At 37.2% G+C, this 19,556-nt stretch overlaps 1 protein-coding gene and 1 long non-coding RNA gene across 4 annotated transcripts in view; one reads left to right on the top strand and one right to left on the bottom strand.

The window, feature by feature from the left end:
* LOC118174319 overlaps positions 1-19,556 on the top strand; it is a 304,126-nt gene that overhangs the window by 273,390 nt on the left and 11,180 nt on the right. The gene's annotated exons all lie outside the window — the stretch shown is intronic.
* The window catches only part of SHISA9 (shisa family member 9), a 182,995-nt gene that overhangs the window by 153,897 nt on the left and 9,542 nt on the right, over positions 1-19,556 (bottom strand). The window lies entirely within an intron of this gene.

Below are 19,556 nucleotides of genomic sequence, written 5' to 3'. Positions count from 1 at the left end.
AAAAATAAAATTGTGGCTACACGATTAAAAGGTAATGAAGGTTGCTTTACGCTATGTAGCTGGTGTGTTATTTTGGACAGTTGCCCAAAATTGGCATTGCCTGTAATCCATTTTTTAAAGCTTGAAGCAGCACTGTAAGATTACAAAGTTGATATCGAAGTCAACAGGAGAGAAAACAAAAAGGCCAGAGAAACTGTAAGTAAAAAGGAAAGAAAAAAATACATCTATCAATATGATCTCAGAAATTCCACGTACAGTTTTTTTTTTTCCTCTGAATTCACTGCACATTCATCCTATGCTCTGAAAAAGTCAAAAAAGCCATTCACCAGATATCTGAAAAATATGCGGCCTATACGCAGTGTTTTTACATATGTCACACTGAGCATATATTGTTGAGGAAAATAAATATAAGAGTCTGAGAACCAAAAATGTATTTTTAGTTTTGCCTAATGTTAAGGATTTGGGTCATTTTGTGTTTTAGTTTTTCATTGTAGCTGTGTAGAACAGAAGAGTGAAGGAATAGCATTGTCCTCTGAGGAGGCTCTTTGATTATTTTTGCATAGAAATGACTAAAGTAATATCTAGATAAATAACTGGTACAGTCCCCCATATATAAACGTCAGAGATAACATACAGTTTAAGTAACTTCCTGTCTCAAAAACAGTCACGTGGATTTTAGCATTTGAAAATAATTGAGACTAAGTGAGCTTTTTTCACATGTATACTGACAGTGTCAAGCAACAGCGAGCTACTGCCTTTACAGGCTTAGTGATTTTGTAGTTTGGCCTTCTACTAGATGACTAACCTTTCGTGATTAAGACACATTTTTCAGTGATGTGGATAGTTCATATGTTTAGCACTGGTATTTTCAGTATATGGTCTTCATTTCATGGAGATGCTCTTCTGCAAAATGGTAGTTTTGTCTTCTGTGTCAGTTGTTGCAGAAGACTGCTCAAAAAAGCAGGTGTGAAGTTTTATTTCTCTCTTAAAGTAATGCTAGGACTAGTTACTAGTGCTTCAAATGCGATGTACCAAAGCCATCATTTAACATAACAAAAAACTGAATGCTCCTGAAATATAAAGAGGCTCTAAACAAAGGTCATCTTTCTATCTGCACGTGTATTAGAATGCACAAGAAGGATGTCAGACTACTGACAGGTCTCTGTCTGTTCATACTGGTATCAGCAGAGACACTGGTCAGCAAGGCAACCTTCTCTCCTGGCCACAGTCTGCACCATAACTCTGCAGGTGCTAAAGGACGTTTTCAGGACCAATAGCAACTACTTTGTGAAGTGAACTGTGCCCAAGGAGGTGGTTGAAAATATCTGCAAGTGGAAGAGGGAGCCTATTGCAGAAGAACGGGACTGACTAGGAACAGACCTTTAGAAGTCACCACCTCTTCCCCAAAAGCCCTCCACAATACCGCATGAGGTAGCAATGTGGGCATAAAGTAGATATTGTAATAACTCCATTTCTTTAGGAAGCTGAAAATTATCTGACTCAAGACAGCTGCCTTGACTGCTTGGACTTCAATAGATTCCCTGGTCAGGCAGAAAGCTACAAAGCAAATGAGATTCAGTAACACTGTGGTGCAAGGCGATGTCAGTTGCCTATAAGTGATGTGCACAGATTTTTTTTACAGCACTGTCTTTAGATTGATCAAAAGCTGTTAATCTTAATATACATATTTTCCTTGACTTCAATGAACTTTGGATTGGGCCCTTTGAGAACATATATAAGATAAAAATATTGCAGCGCCAAGACTCTGTAAAGTCAGTAGAGAAATATGATCAAATTTATCATTATAGTACTCAGCAGTTTGTAAACTCATTAACATTTGCAGAGAACATACTGTTTTACCTGTGACCTATAAATTCTGGAAAGCTCAGGAGAATTGCCACTCTGAAAAATGTTGATAGCAAAGATATTTGGGGGGAAATAGGATGAAACCAAGTGGCATCGTTTAATTGTAGTTGGTATTGTTATAAAAGGTTCATGGGATGCAAATGACAAGTTATTATGCATCTAAATGGTTACAGAGATTGTGCAGAGTGGGCTTTATGAAATTATCCAGAAAAGTGGGAGTTGATTAGGTTAGCGAGATAGTGCCCACATAGTAAAACACATTTCCTACAGTTTACATTTACAGCAACGGGAGGATGGATGATGCTCATGTCCCCCATTCCAGCTATGGTAAATGTGCTTTCCAACTTGAAAGTACTGAGAGCAAAAAAAAATTAATTCCTGGGTTAGATCAGTAATAGCAGCAGCACAAGGGAATGTAGACACTAGAAAGAACATTGGAGGGTAGAAGAAAAAGATGTAACAGACATGAACAGATTTAGGCACCAAGCAGAGAACTGGGAATCCTTAGCTGTGGTGGAACGTGTTGGAGTCAGCACCGTCTCATGAGAAAGAACACAAATAGTGCTTGCAGACTTTTTATATGAAAAGAGCCTTTCCATTAAGAATTTTTTATTTGTATGGTTTAGATGATAATATTAAGTTTAATATTAATATATTTGGTTTTGTTGTTGGTTTGTTTTTTTAATATCAGAAAAAATGAAAATTCTGCTAGCTTTTTCTAGCTTTACTGATCATAAATCAGTAGCACTGTTAATGTAGTAGTTAGAGCTTGTTGTTAGCAACTGGCCATAACTAAAGGAAGATCTGAAAATAATCTTTTGTGTTTCCACCATTTACATCCTATTTTCTTCAGTCACAATGTGCTTTACAGCAGCCTGAAGGCAATGCCAGCAATCCTGGCTCCTGGTGAGTTCCAGTGCTATCTGGGGCCACTGTTATCAGGACAACTTCAGTGATACTCTGGCTCTTCTTGTCCAAGGGCTTTAATCTCTGGTGCACACGTCAGTTTCTAAAAATGGTGGTGCAGCCTTAGCTGTCTCAGGGAACTTCTGGCTGTCTTCACCAAATCCCTGGCCCTTCTCACTCCAAGCCAGGCAGCAGGGCTGGAATGGACCTGACAGTATTTTCTATAGTATAAGGTGCGTTACAAAAAAAACAGTCTAAATCCTGGCCAAGATCAAGCTAAAATGTAGGGACCAAGTAATGCTAACAGCTTTCTGCCTGGTGTTGGCAATTGTATACAGTGCTATGGGATCTACTTGTAGCTGTGCAGAGGTTTTTTGAAGTGCATTATCTGTGCAGGCAAAAAACTAATAATAATAAAATAAATTATACCAGACACACCAAGTTAATGCTAATAACAATTGTGCCATACCAAGCTACCACATATTCACTGCTTGTTTGTGTTATGCCATATATATACAACATTTGCTACCAGTATTTAGCAATCGTTTCAACATCTTAAAAAAAAAAAATAAATAACTAGAGCTGTGAGCCTTCCTATATGGTCTTTATCATTAGTCTATTGTTTAGAAATCAGGGTAACTACCAAAAACTCTAAAACATTATTTTGCTTTCAAAGAACTTAATATTTATCTGTTTGTATCAGTTTGGTAAATGCTGTTAGATCAAAATCCAGATCAAAAAGATCAAAATTGCAGAATATCAGAGTAGATCTCAGAATACTTTGGGAAAAAGCATAGGAGTTGGTCAGTCATGTACAGATCCTCAGGAAATTAACTGATGTGCTGAATCACATTGCCATATATGTGATAGGAATTTATTTGTGTGCATATCTTTTTCTATAGAATAAAAAATAAAATAGCTGTGAAAATGTAGTCCTATCTGTCCTAATTCAGCCTGTGGCCTCACTGCTGAACTTGCAAATGTGCAGCTGGAGGAGGGGAGAATCAGGAATTTCTGCTGTAGACTTTTGTCCGGTAGGAAATAGATGGAACTGCCAACTTATTACACATGGGCCATTGAACACCAAGCAAACACTACTCTTTCCCTCCTGCACATTTGCAGTGTCTGTGGGTTTCCTCAGATAGTTACTTATCGTATTAGCTTAAGGGAATAGCTCTAATTGCATTCACATGAAAGCAAAATCTTCAGTATATGCTGTTTCCATTAGTATTCTTCTCCTCTCTCCTAATATCACTTAGGGTTTAACAGAACTCTCAGGATTATAAGCATATTTTACACTTCTGTTTTGTATTAATATATGATACCAAAGCAAGTAAAGAAAAGCATTTATCAAAAGTCAGTAAAATACTGTATAATACAACCCTTAGTACAGAAGGCTATCAGCAGTTCAGCTTCACAGCTCACATGCTGGTTATAAGAGCTGCTGCATAAAATTGTAGGACACGTATTATAGAGGGGGTGTCTGTATAGATCACAGATCTATAAAACTCTTTTCTTCTTTATAAACTGTGAATCCACAAGCCTATGCAGCTCCCCTGCATGCTGCATTTCATAGCTTAGAGGTGTGCAGAGATGGAGGTCTGCCAATGTGAACATGTTGCTGGTGGATCACATTTTTGCCCATTTGCTTTTTCCTTTTCTTCTCCCACAGTGAGGGACCTGGGGTTGCTTTAACACCAGGGAGGGAGGAGAGGAAAGAGGCTCAGTACCACACCACTCAGCCCAGTTACCCTCAGCCTGTCCCAGAATTCGTTCCCCCAAGTAACGATTCTGCCTGAAATGCAGTAAATAAGGCTAACATCCTACTGTTTAAAAGACCTTTATTTTTGTTCCTTAAGACCAAATGTGTTCATAAATTAAACATTTGCTAATAAACACTCTCATCTCTGTTTTTAGCAAGTCTGTCTGCTTAAGAGAGCAGGTTACTGACACCATTAAGAACACTGGCAGGCTCGTTTCTTTCCAGAATATTTAATGCTCAAAGGATTAGAAATCTAGTGATGGGTAGTATAGGCTGCAGACTTACAAACTGGCTGGTGTTAAACTTGCTAGGCTGTATTTAAAGAGGGGATCTGCATGTGAAAAGCACCATGTTCTATTTAATCACCATCCAGTTCCTTCAGGCTTTTTTATTTCCATGAATGATTTCTTCAGTGCCTATGTCCATTTCAGTAGAAGGAGTTTTTTCTTACAGTCAGCTTGTATATGACTTTTGAACCATTGTTGCTAACTGCTAATTTCTTTAGTGAGTTGTATACAGTTTAATACACTAGCCTGAGTAGTCATTTTACTCATTTAGTCTTTCTTTCTTTTTTTCTTTTTTCTTTTTTAATATTTCAATACTCTTACTTGAAGCATGATAGATGCTAGAAAACTTGTACTTCTTCCATTCTCCCCCAGAAATGCACTGCTAATTAGTGCCAATTCTTAACTTCTTTGAAGTGTTTGTTTTAATAACCTGGAGTTGCAAGGGAAGTGGGAAGTGTTCCCCAGTCAGCTGCTCCAAGCCTGGCAGACCGCCAAGGTGGTTGTGACCTCCAGAAATCCTTAAGGTTTTGATCAGCATTTCCTTAACCCCAATACTCTGTTGTTTCTGTTTTAAATTACATCTCACTGTACCCAGGGTGGGAAATAATGTTACTGTAAATGCTATAACAGATTGTTACAAGCATCCTTGGATTATGAGATGGGAATACCTTGATTATGTAAACAATGATTGTGCTTATTGTATTATATTTCTGAAATTATTATAGCATTATGCTGATACAAATTATACTGTCACATCTCAAGTGTATTTATTTAAAACAGTGGATGCAATTCAAAGACTGTCAAAGACAATGAAAGACAATACCTGACTTTTGCTGCTTTTGTATCAGGATCAGTACGCTATCGTAAATTTTACATTATTTTGTGCTAATTCCTAGGATAAGAAGACATAAATTTCTTGACCTTTTTGTGTCTGTAGTGCTAATCACTTCCATAATTATAAAACTCTGTAAATAATGGGCAGAAAGATCATGCTGCTGCTGAAACATGTTTGTTACAGAATATGTAATAAGTTAGTTCATCTTGTGACAGTAACTGTGCATGATATAAGAAAACGCATCTCCTGGAAGGCACTTTTTGTTGGTAGTTCCTACAATGGTGCATAAATATAAATGAACAGCTTCTTTCCCCACTAATGCTTAGAAGGGATAGGAAAATGAGGATTGTTTAAGCGGCTGAAAAAAATGCATTATGTTCATCTCCATTTATCCTTTTCATCCCATGCCAGTGAAGCACTGAGAATATTATGTCCTACATGTCACATAGTACATGACACATATATTAGTTTAGGTAGCTAGGGGTGCTGTGGCATCTTATAGTACTCTGTACCTACCGGGCCTAAATTCAGAAATGTAATGGGGACAGAGGAGGAACACTGTATTTGATCACAGAACACATATAGAAATGCCATGTCTTGTGATAAGAAGGTTAAAGGATGTAGGAAAACACAATTATTTGTTTTTAAAAAGCATGTTATTCTCAGCCAAGAAGCAAAACTTCAAGCTTTTAAAAATCAGTAATACTTTTTCAGCTATTGTGGTTGTTGAAACTGAGACAAATGTATACTGTCCCCAATATCACCTTTATGGATCCTTTTGCTGCAAGGACTTTTTAACAGCAAGTTGCTTTTCCCATGCATTTATAAATGTTTTTCATTGATTTTTTTCTTTTAATTACTGATGACCTTTAAACAAATCTGTTTTTTTCTCTAAGTTACAGAGCATGACATAAATTTACATACTAGTGATTACTTCCAGAGACTAACGTCAAGTATTCGGTATTTCATTTCGTTTCTTCTGGCAGAATTTTTCTAGAATGCTTGCCTTGTCAGTAACTGTGGCATATCTTCATTACTACTGTCAGGCACAGAAAAGCAGAATCACAAACATGAAGGCAATAAAAGCTTTGCTGGGAGAGAAAAAGATCAAATGAGAGAGAGAGAAATTGAGCTGAACAATGGTATCATCCCTGAGATACTCTCAGGGTGGGGAGGAAGAGACTTTGCTTGGACTGCTTTTGAGTCACAGCTGGGTAAAGCATTAAATTATTATTACCGTTGTGGTAAAATGAATTTGATTTTCAGGCTCATTTTTGCTTACTCTCTTTCTGATATTACTTATCTGTGGCCTTAAAAGAAAAATACAATAGGGTTGTCATCCAGACATTTACAAGTGAGTTAAACTGACACAGTGCCAAATGGTCAGTCCAGGTATGTTTCCCCATGGGGGTAATGGCTGTTCTGCTGGCACAGCTCTCTGCTCTGAAGGTTTGGTGAGCTATGTAGGTGTTATACACTGCCTAGTTCTGCAATTTTGAATCCTTTTTCAAAAAAAGAATCTCTGGAGCATTTTAAATTGAACCCACTCTCTCTCTGTGCTTTCTGACATCTTCCTTGTGAAAGGCATCCCTTCATTGTCATCTTTGATGAAGTTTTTGCCTGTATATTCCTTTGACAGCTCCTCTCATCCCATGAGTTCAATGCATCCTCTCTGAGCACGTTACCTTTTCATCTAGCATTTCTCTACGTTAAGGTTATGCTGATCATCATTCGTGAATTGGATTCTGCCAGGCTTGCTGATACTGTGTTTGCCAGACCTAGTTTGCCAGACCTAGTTTGCTCTGACTGGTAGTGATAGCAGTGGATACAACTTCAGACAGCTGTGGCAGCAGCAGTCTTTACTACCCAATTGCAGGTGTCTAGCCATAAATATGATAATGTTGTACTGCTGGACCAGAGCCAGCTCTGCACTGACTCCTGCAGCACCTCTCTCCAATATGAAGCACAAAGATGATTTGATGCTCAGATAGGCCCTCAGCTTGCATACAGTCACACCAAAAAAAGCCCAGGGTGGCTTCAGAGGGACACAGCACCACTGTAAGGCCTCACCGTCTTCTATATGGGCAGGGTGTCAGGAACTGTTTCAACGCACGAGGAAGTGTGTGCCTGTTGGAGTCCTGTGTGCTATGTAGAAATGCACTCCGTATCTTAACTAGAGGAAAGCTGGTTAGAATGACAGAGTTAGTATCTGTCACTGACACCACGTCCACAAGACAGAGCAAGCAGTCTGGATACCACCTGCAATTTTCTCACACAGGCCATATCTAGTGAAATCTGTGGCTGCAAGTTACTATGAGACTCTTTTAAAGGGAGTCGTCAGATGAAGAGTATTCAATATCATGACATAGTGGCTGCCAGAATTCAGTCATGCCTATGATGTTGGAGTGTGGCATGCGTATGTTCTAATTTTAATTTGCTTTTGCTTGGGTAATAATTAAAATAAAATCATCCCTCTTCTGCTAATTCATCCCAAATTGAGAGGTCCTGTCAGCAACTGCATGAAAGGAGTATTCTTAAAGTTACTAGCTCGTGCTCACCAACTTCCAAGGTGCTCTGGTCTTGAACTCCATATATTCTACAGGTCTTTGGGGAAAGTAAATCCAATTCTAAATCCATCCATACACACAGAGCTATGTGCACTTAGGACTTCTCCGTCTGTAATTTGCTAGTTAGCCTCAGATTGCTTAACACCAGTGACTTCCCATCCTTGAAGCTGTGCAATATCTTCTTTCCCAAGAGTGTTGCAAGCCATAAAAGAGGATTAATGCTGCTTTTGAACTGCATTAACTATTGTGTGGATTTTCCACTTGGAAGGTTCTAGCATAGTCTTAGCACCATATAAAGTAGAAATAAGAATAATTGGCAATTAATAAATCATCTGCCAAATTCTGAGCTTGCATTTTGCTCTGTGATAGATCTGATCTTCTGATATATCTCCACTCCCTTCAGACTTCCTTATACAAATAGTTTAGAGCCTGCAGACTGGGAATCATCCTGACTGATGGGAGACAACTTTGATCAGTGGGGAAGGGGATGTACCATGGATTATTTTATCCACCTTTTTTTGTTCTCCTGGCATGCCCAACCTTTGATAACTACATCTCCCCATTTGACGATTACGGACTCTCAGAGCAGCATCTCAATACTTACTTGATTTATGGAGCCAAATTTCATGCTAACAATGCCCTGTAGCCTTTTATTGCACTTGGTAAATAACTCCAGATTTATTGTTCTTAAAAGAGAACACAGCTAATGTAATTTTTTGTCTAGCTCCCCGTTACTCCCCATAGTAATTTTTAACCCATTTGCCACTTGACTGCACAGAGGCAAAAGGCTACAGTACCAGCTCCACAGTTGTTCGCTGGTTTGTTCTGTTTGCTGATCAATCTGTACACATATACCAGAATGGGTAACTTTGAAAAAAAACAGAACATACTACTTTTTGTCCAGGCACAATCAACAAACACAAGGGAAACCTGAAGCACTGCTTATGGGTTACTGAAATAAAGAGGCAATGGAGTGCAGAGGCACAATCCTTGCTGTTCCTGGTGAACCATGAGAGGTGGTAAAGAGGAAACAGGAACAGCAGTGTTATTTCAGTTCCAAGTTCAGCAGAACATAAGACTAAGTTACAGAGACCACGTTTTCGTTGACCTCTTCTCTTTCTAAAAACGTTTGAGTTATTCTGGTGATTACAAAATCTAAAAATCTTTTTCTGTGCATGGAGTATATAGGTTATTGCCACTTTCTACCACAACTCCAACTCCATGTCTGATTCTGGGGTTAATCTCCATCTATGACTCTATAGGTGTAGAAATGGAGATAAAGTGTCACATAGGAAAGAAGGTGTAGCTTCCAAATACATATTTCTAGCCAGATTTTCATAAGTAAATGTTAATGACTGTAAAATGCTAGACTATGACAGTGCAAGAGATCATATCATAAAGTGTGTCACTTGTATGCACTTGGAAAGAATCCTGATGACTTTTTCCCTATTGTAAATTGCTTACCCTGACAGGAAATAGGCCTAATCTATTTGCACACAGTTATTTTTACCTCCCTACAAGAGGTGTAGAATCACAGCTGGAAAAAGAATTAGTGTTAGGTAACTCTTAGATAGATGGATTTAATTTTTAATATAATGAACAAGTTAGTGAAAGAGCTTTCTTGTATTTTGTATATGACCTCTATAACATAGCTGTTTAAATGTGGACATCTGCAAAGAAGCCTAAATAATTTTACTTTTAATATTCTTCAAGATTCAGAAGTTTCTGGTAATTGTTACAGATTTTGCTAGAAGCATTTTTATCCAAGCTCTGCCCATGGACTATCTGTCATCCCAGTCAGACCTTGGGATATATAGAAATAGTATGCTGAGCTCCAAAGGTAAAATTTTAGTTTACCGGCTTTGATGTACAGACTAGCAGACACAAGATGAATCTTGGACAGATGCTAGAGAGCAAGGGGCTATCTCTTCTAAGTGAATTTTGCTCATTATAGATCTCGAAGAGGTCTTTCTTTTAGTCTAACTTCTATGAAAAAGCCTGCTGCAAACATCTTACCCCACAGAGTATATGCTGATATTTTTTTCCTGATCTCCTCTGGATCTTTTCTGTAGAAAAGATCTTGGTTGGGGCCAATTCATTTATTTCCAAGAGAAATTATTCCTTTTCTCAGACCTCTTTCAGAAAAAGCAAGAATGAAAGAATAATAGTTCAAAGCTAATGGAATATAAGTAATCGTGAACATGCATTTTTCCATCTCCAACATTGAATTCTCTAAGCTGTATAAAGTTTTTTTTTACAAAACTGTAAGCTAAATTTCCTGCATCTCTCTTTACATTTCTACTGTATTCAAGATTAATAACAAAACACTAATTCCCCTCAGTAAGGTAGGTGTGATGTTCTAAGGGAGTTGTAGTGCCCCTGGGTGAAATCCTTGAGCCATTAAAGAAGGTGAATGCTTTACTGTAACTTTTGTCTGATCATAATTTCATCTAATTGGCTTAAACTATGCATTACTGTAAGCATTATCAAAATCCTACTGTTGTTGCAAGGCTCCCAGCCCGTGCCTCCTCCATCTCTGAAACGCATGTTGTAATTTATGGCTGAAAGTCGCTCCTCATGAGTGCCCTGTCAGTAAGATGAAATGCTCCTAGGCATTTGCCATACTTTTCTGTGTTGTGGTACTCTCTCATATGCTGTCCAGAATGGCCAAGCACATGCTTTCTAAACCAGCAGAAATTAGCACCATCAAATAGTAATTGTCACTCAGAAGGCTCAGCTTGTTACAGGCAGAAGAAGAGGCAGCAATAGAAAGCACAAAGCTCAAAGCTCAGTATGCGTGGAGAATATGGTAAGAGAAAACTATAAAGCAATTCAAAAGTGATAAGGATTGGTCAGGTTACTCCTGAAAGAGCAACTGGCTGCACGGGAAAGGCTTTTTTTTTGTTTTGTTGTTTTTGTTTTTCTGGCTAATGCTGTAGAGTGTAAAAGCCAAAATAACGTAGTAAGAGCAAACTCTTCAGGGTATAAAACACCTCTGTTTTTGAGACATTTGGTTTATTGTGTATGCTTCCAGATAAACAAATAGTTGCTAACCCCACTAAAGTTGTCAAAATTTCGTCATGCACATGCTGTCTCTTGTGTATGCTCATGTGTGCATAAATAACTATATATCAAACATATGTTTCCTTTTTTTGGTAAGGAGTAGATGGTGAAACCCAATTGGATTATTCTGGACTATGTTGCAAATTCACTGCAGACTCCAAAGTATAATACAGCCTTAAACTGAGACATATATTTCTTAAACATATCAGTTAAAACAGAAGTATGTTAGTGAAAAGCTCTTAAAAGCTATTTATATGTGCTAACTTAAAGATTAAATTTAGGAGTATACCTAGTAAAACATTAAAGTCCACTGTGAATGATTATTAATGCAGCTTTGTGTGATGGTTTTAGAGAATTTTTCAACTATTGTTTCTATTATCAAAATCAGTAACAAAGTTATTAAATAATAAATATTAAATATTAAATATTAATATTAAACACTGAGGTCCTTTCTTGACTTTATCTTACGATAATAAAATTGAAGTCAGAGCTGATGTGTACATTTCAAGGAAAGCTATGACATAAAGCAGAGAACAAAGCTTCTGCAAACCATTTATGATTGAAACTGTAGTTTGAAATTTGAAAACATCTCACTGAATTGCATGTCCCAATTACCTGGTAATACTGGGATGTATTTTAATGTATTCAGCCAACCTCTTCTACTTTATTTTGTAACCAATATACAGGTTCTGGTTGGCAAAGTTGGTATGACTGCATTAAAAAACAAACAGGGAAGTAATTTTATAGAATGTTAAATTTCTGAGAATCAAATTTTCAAATGAATAGTCACTAAAAGTGTGTATGTTTAGCTATGGATAAATCAGTTTACAACAGTTTGTACTTGCGCCTGAATACATGGACAGAAACCAATGTAGTACTGAATTTATGTTTTTATCATTTGTGTTATAAATCTATGATTTTTTAGACAAAATATGAGGGTGGGAGTTATTGGGTTTAGAAAGATGATTATGCTGCAGGTCAACAGTTAAAAATTATAATGTTTTGGCACGGAAAAGGCGAGTGCAGTTTGTCTTTCTGATGGTGTTGGCAAACAAACCATGAAAGCAAAAGGTGCTTTTTGTTTGCCTTTTTGCTTTTTTTTTTTTTGGTTTGGTTTGCTATTTTCCCCAAACACAATTCGTATTACTTTAGCATTGTTTCCCATACCAATTTTTGACAGCAAGAATCCCAGCAACATGAAAGATTGTAATAAGCATGAGGCATCGATGATGGATCTTGCTGACAGTTGTGCTAAACAGTGGGAATATTTTGCACTGGAAGTTCTTGAACATTGAGAATCCTATTATTCAGTGTACCTCTCCAAAGACAAAATACAATTTTAGATACTGAATTGATATAATGGGAATAATGCCTCACTAATAAAATTTAACAAGTAAAACTTAGATTGCAAAGTGTCTAAGCAGTAGATGATGCTTATTCTTCTAAGGCTTAACTTTGTTTTCAGGTGAGTGTTTGATGACAGTGTGTATCAATACTTAATAACAAACACCTGTGGAACTAAACCCTTATTAAATAATTATGATGATGATACAGAGGTAAAAGTGGACTCCCAAGGGAAATGCATAACTGTTTTCTGAAGTCAAACCGTATTTAAATATTGAACTTTTCATCTGCTAGATGGTAAATACATCCCTGTACTATTGGGCAGCATTTCCAAGTACTTTAATGTGCACCCTGATGACAGCAAAATGAGTCTCATCCTTTACATGTGCTTTTCAAGTTTAAAGTTGTGTGACTCAAAGTTACCTATGTAATAGTCCATCACTGCAATGCTCTCTTCTGTTATGACAATATTTTTTGTTTTGTTAATTAATCATTCAGCCTTTTAAACTGCATTATAAAATATGAAAGTATATTGCAAATATTTTTTATTCCATAGTTAATTATTGCCACTAAAGGATAATGTCAGTGATTAACTGTATTTCTCCCAAATACGTTTTACATTGATGAATATTTTTATGAAGATATGTCAAATGTATCTGAATTAAAAGCTCTCTAGAAGTAAATTATAGGATGCAAGACAGTAATCTAATATAATTATTCTTATTGCACAATAAATGAAGACAGAGCAAAAACTTCATTGTTGAGTCCAATTGGAAGTGGTTATATTGAACAGAGCTTATGAAGATTTACCCCATATCATTCAAAACATATCCCACTGACTAAAACTGCAGAAAGGGCACGTGACATTCTCACTGGGTTTCCGACAAAATCATATCCACCAAGAAATATTTTAGAATAAAGAGGAAACCCAGTGAATGTACGCAGTGACTTCAAGTTCACAGTTGTATTTGGTTATAGATGCAGGATACAATCCTGAGTCCTTGTTGGTGGTGCAAACTATTGTCTTTACTATTTGCTTTAGTTTATTAATTTGCTTACAAGATTAAGCCAAAAGGTTGATTCCAGAGGCAAGCAATTAGTAAGAACTTTGCTAGAGTTCTGACATATTACGCTAGGTGAAGACAGGTGTAGGTGTTAATAAAAGGTGTGTAGTATATATTAACATTTTCAAAATCATCCATTTTTTCTAAATGAATTAGGGGAAAGTACTGCAGTCAATGCTTAATGAGATATTTCATTGCTTTTACTGTTTTTATCTTTCCTAAATAAACTCACAAGCTCTCATTATCAGGTTGTAATTAAATTCCTTGAAAATCCTTATTGGTGTTTCAAGGAGGTTCATAGCATCTTCTCATAAATCAGCATCATGAATCTGAATTAGAATCTGAATGTAAATTACTAACATTTTTATATTAATGACTGTGAGACTAAACACATTCAGAACTGAATAAACATCACTGTCTGACACTGAATGACTGAGTTGCAAGAAAACAGCATCTTTAGACTCGAAGTTTGTACGAGAAATTGTGTGTCCAGCATGGAAAGTTTGGAGCTGCAATACTCTTCCCCTATAGCTAAGAAAAAATCTATCACCAATTTGCTAATGCGTTGAAGTTCTACTAGATACTACAATTTCAGTTGAAATCCGTATCTACAATTTAATTTAAAGTGGTTTGAAAAGTGGTCTCAAGATAATGTGACAAAGCAGCTTGCTGCTTTTAAACTCAATCAGAAATGATATTAAAAAAATATAGTATTTCTTTTGACATGGCTAGTGATGGTGATGTGGGCTTTTTCTTTGGTGATTGGTTTTGTGACATATGTAATTTAAAAGTAGAATCTTTCTTCCTTGTTGTATATAACAACCAAAATGTACTATGTAGCCCTCTCTCAGGTTACTTAAGCCTATTGGCTTTTAGGTTAGGAACTATCTAAAGTATCTTATTTTTTGGAATAGTGTTAAGGTGCTTACTGGGTAGACCATGGATCAGTAAAATGAGGTTTTGCATTCTGGCCATAAAAACTAAGGTTTGAAACAGAAACAAATTCCCCACGCTTACTGACTACAGTCCCTTCTCTCTGTTACAGCACTGTAGTTTCTTGTGAACTAAGGACATCCTCCAATTAAGCTGGCCATTTTATTCTCCCTCATTCTTCACTGTCTCAGTGCACTCCATCAGCAGTGCACTTTTTCTTCTGTCACTGTGCATCATTTTCTTGGCTGGAAACTTATTGGTGTTCTCCATCTCCCCACTCATAAAACATGGCTGGAGTCTCACCTATAAAGGGCAGCTTTTCTGCCTGTACTCTGCCCTAAGCCAGGAGGTGAACAGCCAATGAACATTTATGAAGAAATAGCCCAATTCCTCTGGGCTGGACCTGCACATATAACCAGGCCTGAAAAAGCATTTTACTGTAATAAACAACTGTGTTGGGTCTGTCTGGGATGGAGTCACCTTTCCCTGCAGCAGCCCACACAGTGCTGTGCTCTGCACTCATAGCTGGAACAGCACTGGTATCACTCCAGTGTTGTGTCTATTGCTGCATAGTGCTGGCACAACATCAGAACTCCTTCCAGGCCCCCAAGAGCCAGCAGGCTGGGGGTGGGCAATTGATGGGGAGGGGACATCACCAGGGCAGCTGACCTAAACCAACCAAAGGGATATTCCATAACACCTGATGTCACACTCAGCAATAAAAGGGGGGCTCTCGTGGGGGAGGGTCTCTCCTGAACAACCGGTATGCGTTTTGAGGCCCTGCTTCCCGGGACGTGGCCGAACATCGCTCGTTGATGGGAAGTAGAGAATAACTTTTTTTTTCTTTCTCTCTGTGCTTCCGCGCGGCCTTGTTGTTTCTTTTGTTTCTCTTTCTCCCCATTCCCCTTTCCTTTAATTAAATCATTCTCATCTCAAACCTCGAGCTCTTTGTGTTGTCTTTTCTCCCCCTTCCTCTTTGAGGAGGGGAGGAGTGAGAGAGCGGTTGTGGTGGAGCTCGGCTGCCCACTCGAGTAAAACCATCACAACAACCTAGAAACCCATGAGGACAAAGATAGTTATTTGTTCAGTCCTTTGCATTGTGCATCCCTCCATCAGAACAATGTTTTTAGTAGAGTTTCAAGGCCCCTACCAACACAAGCATATTATTAGAGTAATACCTCACGTTTTCTGTGACTACTTCTTTGTTATTACACAAGTAAGTAAATTAGTGTTTTATGTCAGTAGGAATTGGGCTTAGATAACGCAGTGCAAAACCATACACTTGTTTATATCAGACGATGTTATATTTGTAAGTTAAAAATAATTAGTTTGCCAAAGAGCTCTGCATTCAACAACAAAAAAGCATATTCATGAGGGATGAAAAAGACTGCAAAAAAACTCTTGCACATTCTAACTGTATTTTCACAGTGTCAAATCAGTGACAGTTTCTCTCACTGGAAAACAGGGGCTGAGCTTCTACTTACAGCCATGGGGGAAGCATACACAATGCAGAGTGTTTATTCTAATATGTGAGAACTTCAAATAATACCCTCCTGCTTACTGTCTCAACTCAAAGAAATAACAAAAGTTAACTTTTCGTAAGGCACCCATTACAGAAACCCCTTAGCTTTGTTTTCAGCATTAGCATTTGTAGTCAGTAAGTATCCAGGACAACTGACAATCTGAAAAAAATCTGAAACTGAAAAAGTCGTTTTAGTCACATGTGCTGCAAATCCTTGGCCACTATTAAAACCAGCTATTTTGATACAGCAACACTTCTTGCTTTCAGTGGTGTTTGCAATTCCCTTCTTTTTTGTTATGTTAAATTAAAAATGAAGAAATAACTTATACGTGTCAAGCTAAGTAAAAGCTAGCATTTTTCACCTTAAAACCATCATAATCTAGAATTGTCTACCCTTTAAAGTCAGCTCTATGTTTGAACTCTGTATAAATGCTTAAATGTATGAGTGCGAGGCCGGTTATTATTGAGGAGATATTAACTGAGCTTTTACTGATCATTAGGAAAAGTGACTGTGGATAACACTAACATAAGTATTTGTTTCACTGTGCCATCATAAATTATGAATTAGAAATAATAGTAGTAATCACCTTCCAGAAATGAGGATGTAGCTAGAAAGCCTCCTAGCTCCTGCTGCACTATTATTATAATCCCAACAAGTTAAATAAATTGCTGACTGCCAACACAATAAGTAGAAAAAGAAATCCTGAATGCTGCTGCTTTCTTAAGGTTCATGAAAGTTAAATAGAGATGAACAGAACTGATCTCAAATTCTGCAGAAATGTTTGCTCTTGGTTTTGTTTTTAATATACACGTCTATTTTATTTTATTTAACATGCCATGTTAGAAAACTTGAATGCTGTGATTCTTGGTAGATAACTGCTGCTTGTTTACAAAGCACTATTCCATTCTAATGTGCATGAATGAGGTGAAATAATGGAAAAGTAATCCTAAGGAAAGCACATTACAGAAAGAAAATGATGGCAACTAACTACCACTAAGGACAAAGTAGCTTTCACTAATAAGCATCTAGGTTGTCTGGATTCACATGGGCACAGAAAGAAAAAAAAAAAAAAAAAAAAAAATCCAGAATCTTCAGTATAGTTTTTATTTTCTGAGTATGAGAAAAGAAGGGACAAGAAACTCAGTAAACTGCACTTCTTAAACTGCAGGGCACTGAAAAGAAATGTCTACTTTTGGCCTTCCATTGCATAGCTGGTTTTGGCAAATAGCTGTGCTTACTGCAGGCAGCTTAGAAAATCTTTGTTCTCTGGTAACAAGCAGTCCAGGGATCAAAACACATTCATTTTCAGTGTCAGATATCATGCAAAGTTTGTCCCATGCAAAGTTTGCCAGCCCACTTTTCAGAGCTGGCAGCATCAGCAAATGTTTTTTCAAGAGGGCAGAAACAGGAACTGAACCTTCAAATCAGAACATTTTTAATAATGTTTGGCCTTCAAAAGTTTATCTTCAGTATCTTGAAAGACGCAATATGGAAATGGTATATAATGCCTAAGAAATTACTCCTGCCCCCTTATCTATGGACCAATGTGAAAAGTACATCACATTTTTAAGTTTCACGATGGCTAGTAGATAAAAAGTGGAAACTTGGAAAAGAGAACTTAAAAATACATATATCAAGGTGTCGATTCTATAATTTTGTTACCACTTCATTTTCTCTGCGTAAGTAAAGATCTGAAATAGAATTCAGGTTTATTTGCTTGTAAATATACCTCCAAAAGCCTGACATTTTTCAGCACTAGTAATATGTAATGCTGCTCTGACAATGTTTCTGCAACATCTCCACTCTTGCAGTGTTTCAGAACTCCACTATAAAATTTCAAGTCGCTAAGATACTGGGCTTAGAGTATTTGTCTTAATAATGTTTCTTTCTAAAGCTTTTTTCCTGCACCATAAATGCACGTGCACTCAACACACCTTTATCATTTGTGATGTATCGGCTAATTCTACAAGGTCATTTAGTCATGTTTTAGTTGAGTTTATGAGGGAATATAGTGGCAACAAATACTAAATGATGAGCAAATATATAGAATATTGGTTAATTTGAATTCAAATCCAAGAAATGTAATGAGTTTAAAGACCTGCTGTGGTATATTGTATATTGAAGTATACAAAGATTTAAGCAAAACGGTGTGAAATTACAAAATTCTAGACACAGTCAATGCAGTAAGAATTTATTTGCTTTCTGGCTCTCTTCATTAAGTGGGATTCTTAACAAACATTTCATGTATGAGAGAAACAAAGGATTGTACCCTGATTTCATTAGCATTTTGCATTTTCCTCCTTGAAAACATGGTCAGAGGGAGGATCAGAAGAGATCAGGCAAGAGCTAATACACAGAGCAAAGAGAGAGAGATAGTGCATATCCTGCTTAAACCACAGGAGCTTAAAGGGGTTAGAGCACCTTTGATTGAGAGAGAGAAGCATAAGTTCCCCTCGAGAATTGGCATGTTTTTACACAATTAGAGTTGTTCTGCTGCAGTATGTAGGTACCTCCCCCTCTGCACTGTACAACTGCACAGACCCAGGTGGAAGTACTTTGCTGGAGAGCAATGCACACAGATTAGATGTCAGAGCTCACTATATGTGGTATCTTTATTAGAGGTCACAGTTTTAATTCTCTCCTATTATCCTGTAAGCACGTGCATAAGAAATCACAGCCTCTACCACAGAACAAGTATCAAGAGCGCATGCAGCACATGAATCATCTTTCTCTCATTGTCCTTACCCTGTTGCCCCAAAAGAAGGGAGCAACAAAATCTCACAATAACTGCATAGTGCTGTCTGAATAAAACTAGTTCTTTGCCCAGCTATAAGCAAATTCTCTGCAGTTACAGAAAGACAAGGAAAAGACCAGTGCATATAGTTTAAATGTTTCAAAACACAAATACCAATGCAGGAAAAGTATATTTGCAGTAACATGCTCAACTACCTTGATCTACAGCACAGAATAAAGCCGTCCACTGCCTAATAATCCATACCTTCCTGAATGACACAAACTTATAAATATATTGAACTTAAAATTGTAAATATATCATCTAAAATTTCTATATATGTGTGCATGTGTGTGATATAGATGAATACAAAATACATAAACATGTGCAAATTAAAATTACACTGAAACTGTTCATCATGAAAGGAAAATTTATCTGAGCATGAGAAAGATCTGCACTGTGGTCTAATACAAGGCTGAGAAATAAGGTTCCTAGGATTTCAGAACCCCTTGAAATGTCACCATAGTTCCTCTGAAACTCCAACGTCTACTTTTTCCTTGCCTTCAATAGCAAACACATAATAGCAGGCACAGAATAAAAATAGTATTTAAAACAAAATAATAGTCTTTCTCTCATATTTCCATTACAGAAAAGAATGAGAAAGTGAAAACCATG

Source organism: Oxyura jamaicensis, chromosome 14 (assembly GCF_011077185.1).
Source record: "Oxyura jamaicensis isolate SHBP4307 breed ruddy duck chromosome 14, BPBGC_Ojam_1.0, whole genome shotgun sequence".
Lineage (NCBI taxonomy): Eukaryota > Metazoa > Chordata > Aves > Anseriformes > Anatidae > Oxyura > Oxyura jamaicensis.
Note: the sequence above shows the minus strand (reverse complement) of the source record. Positions and strands in the feature narration are given on the sequence as shown.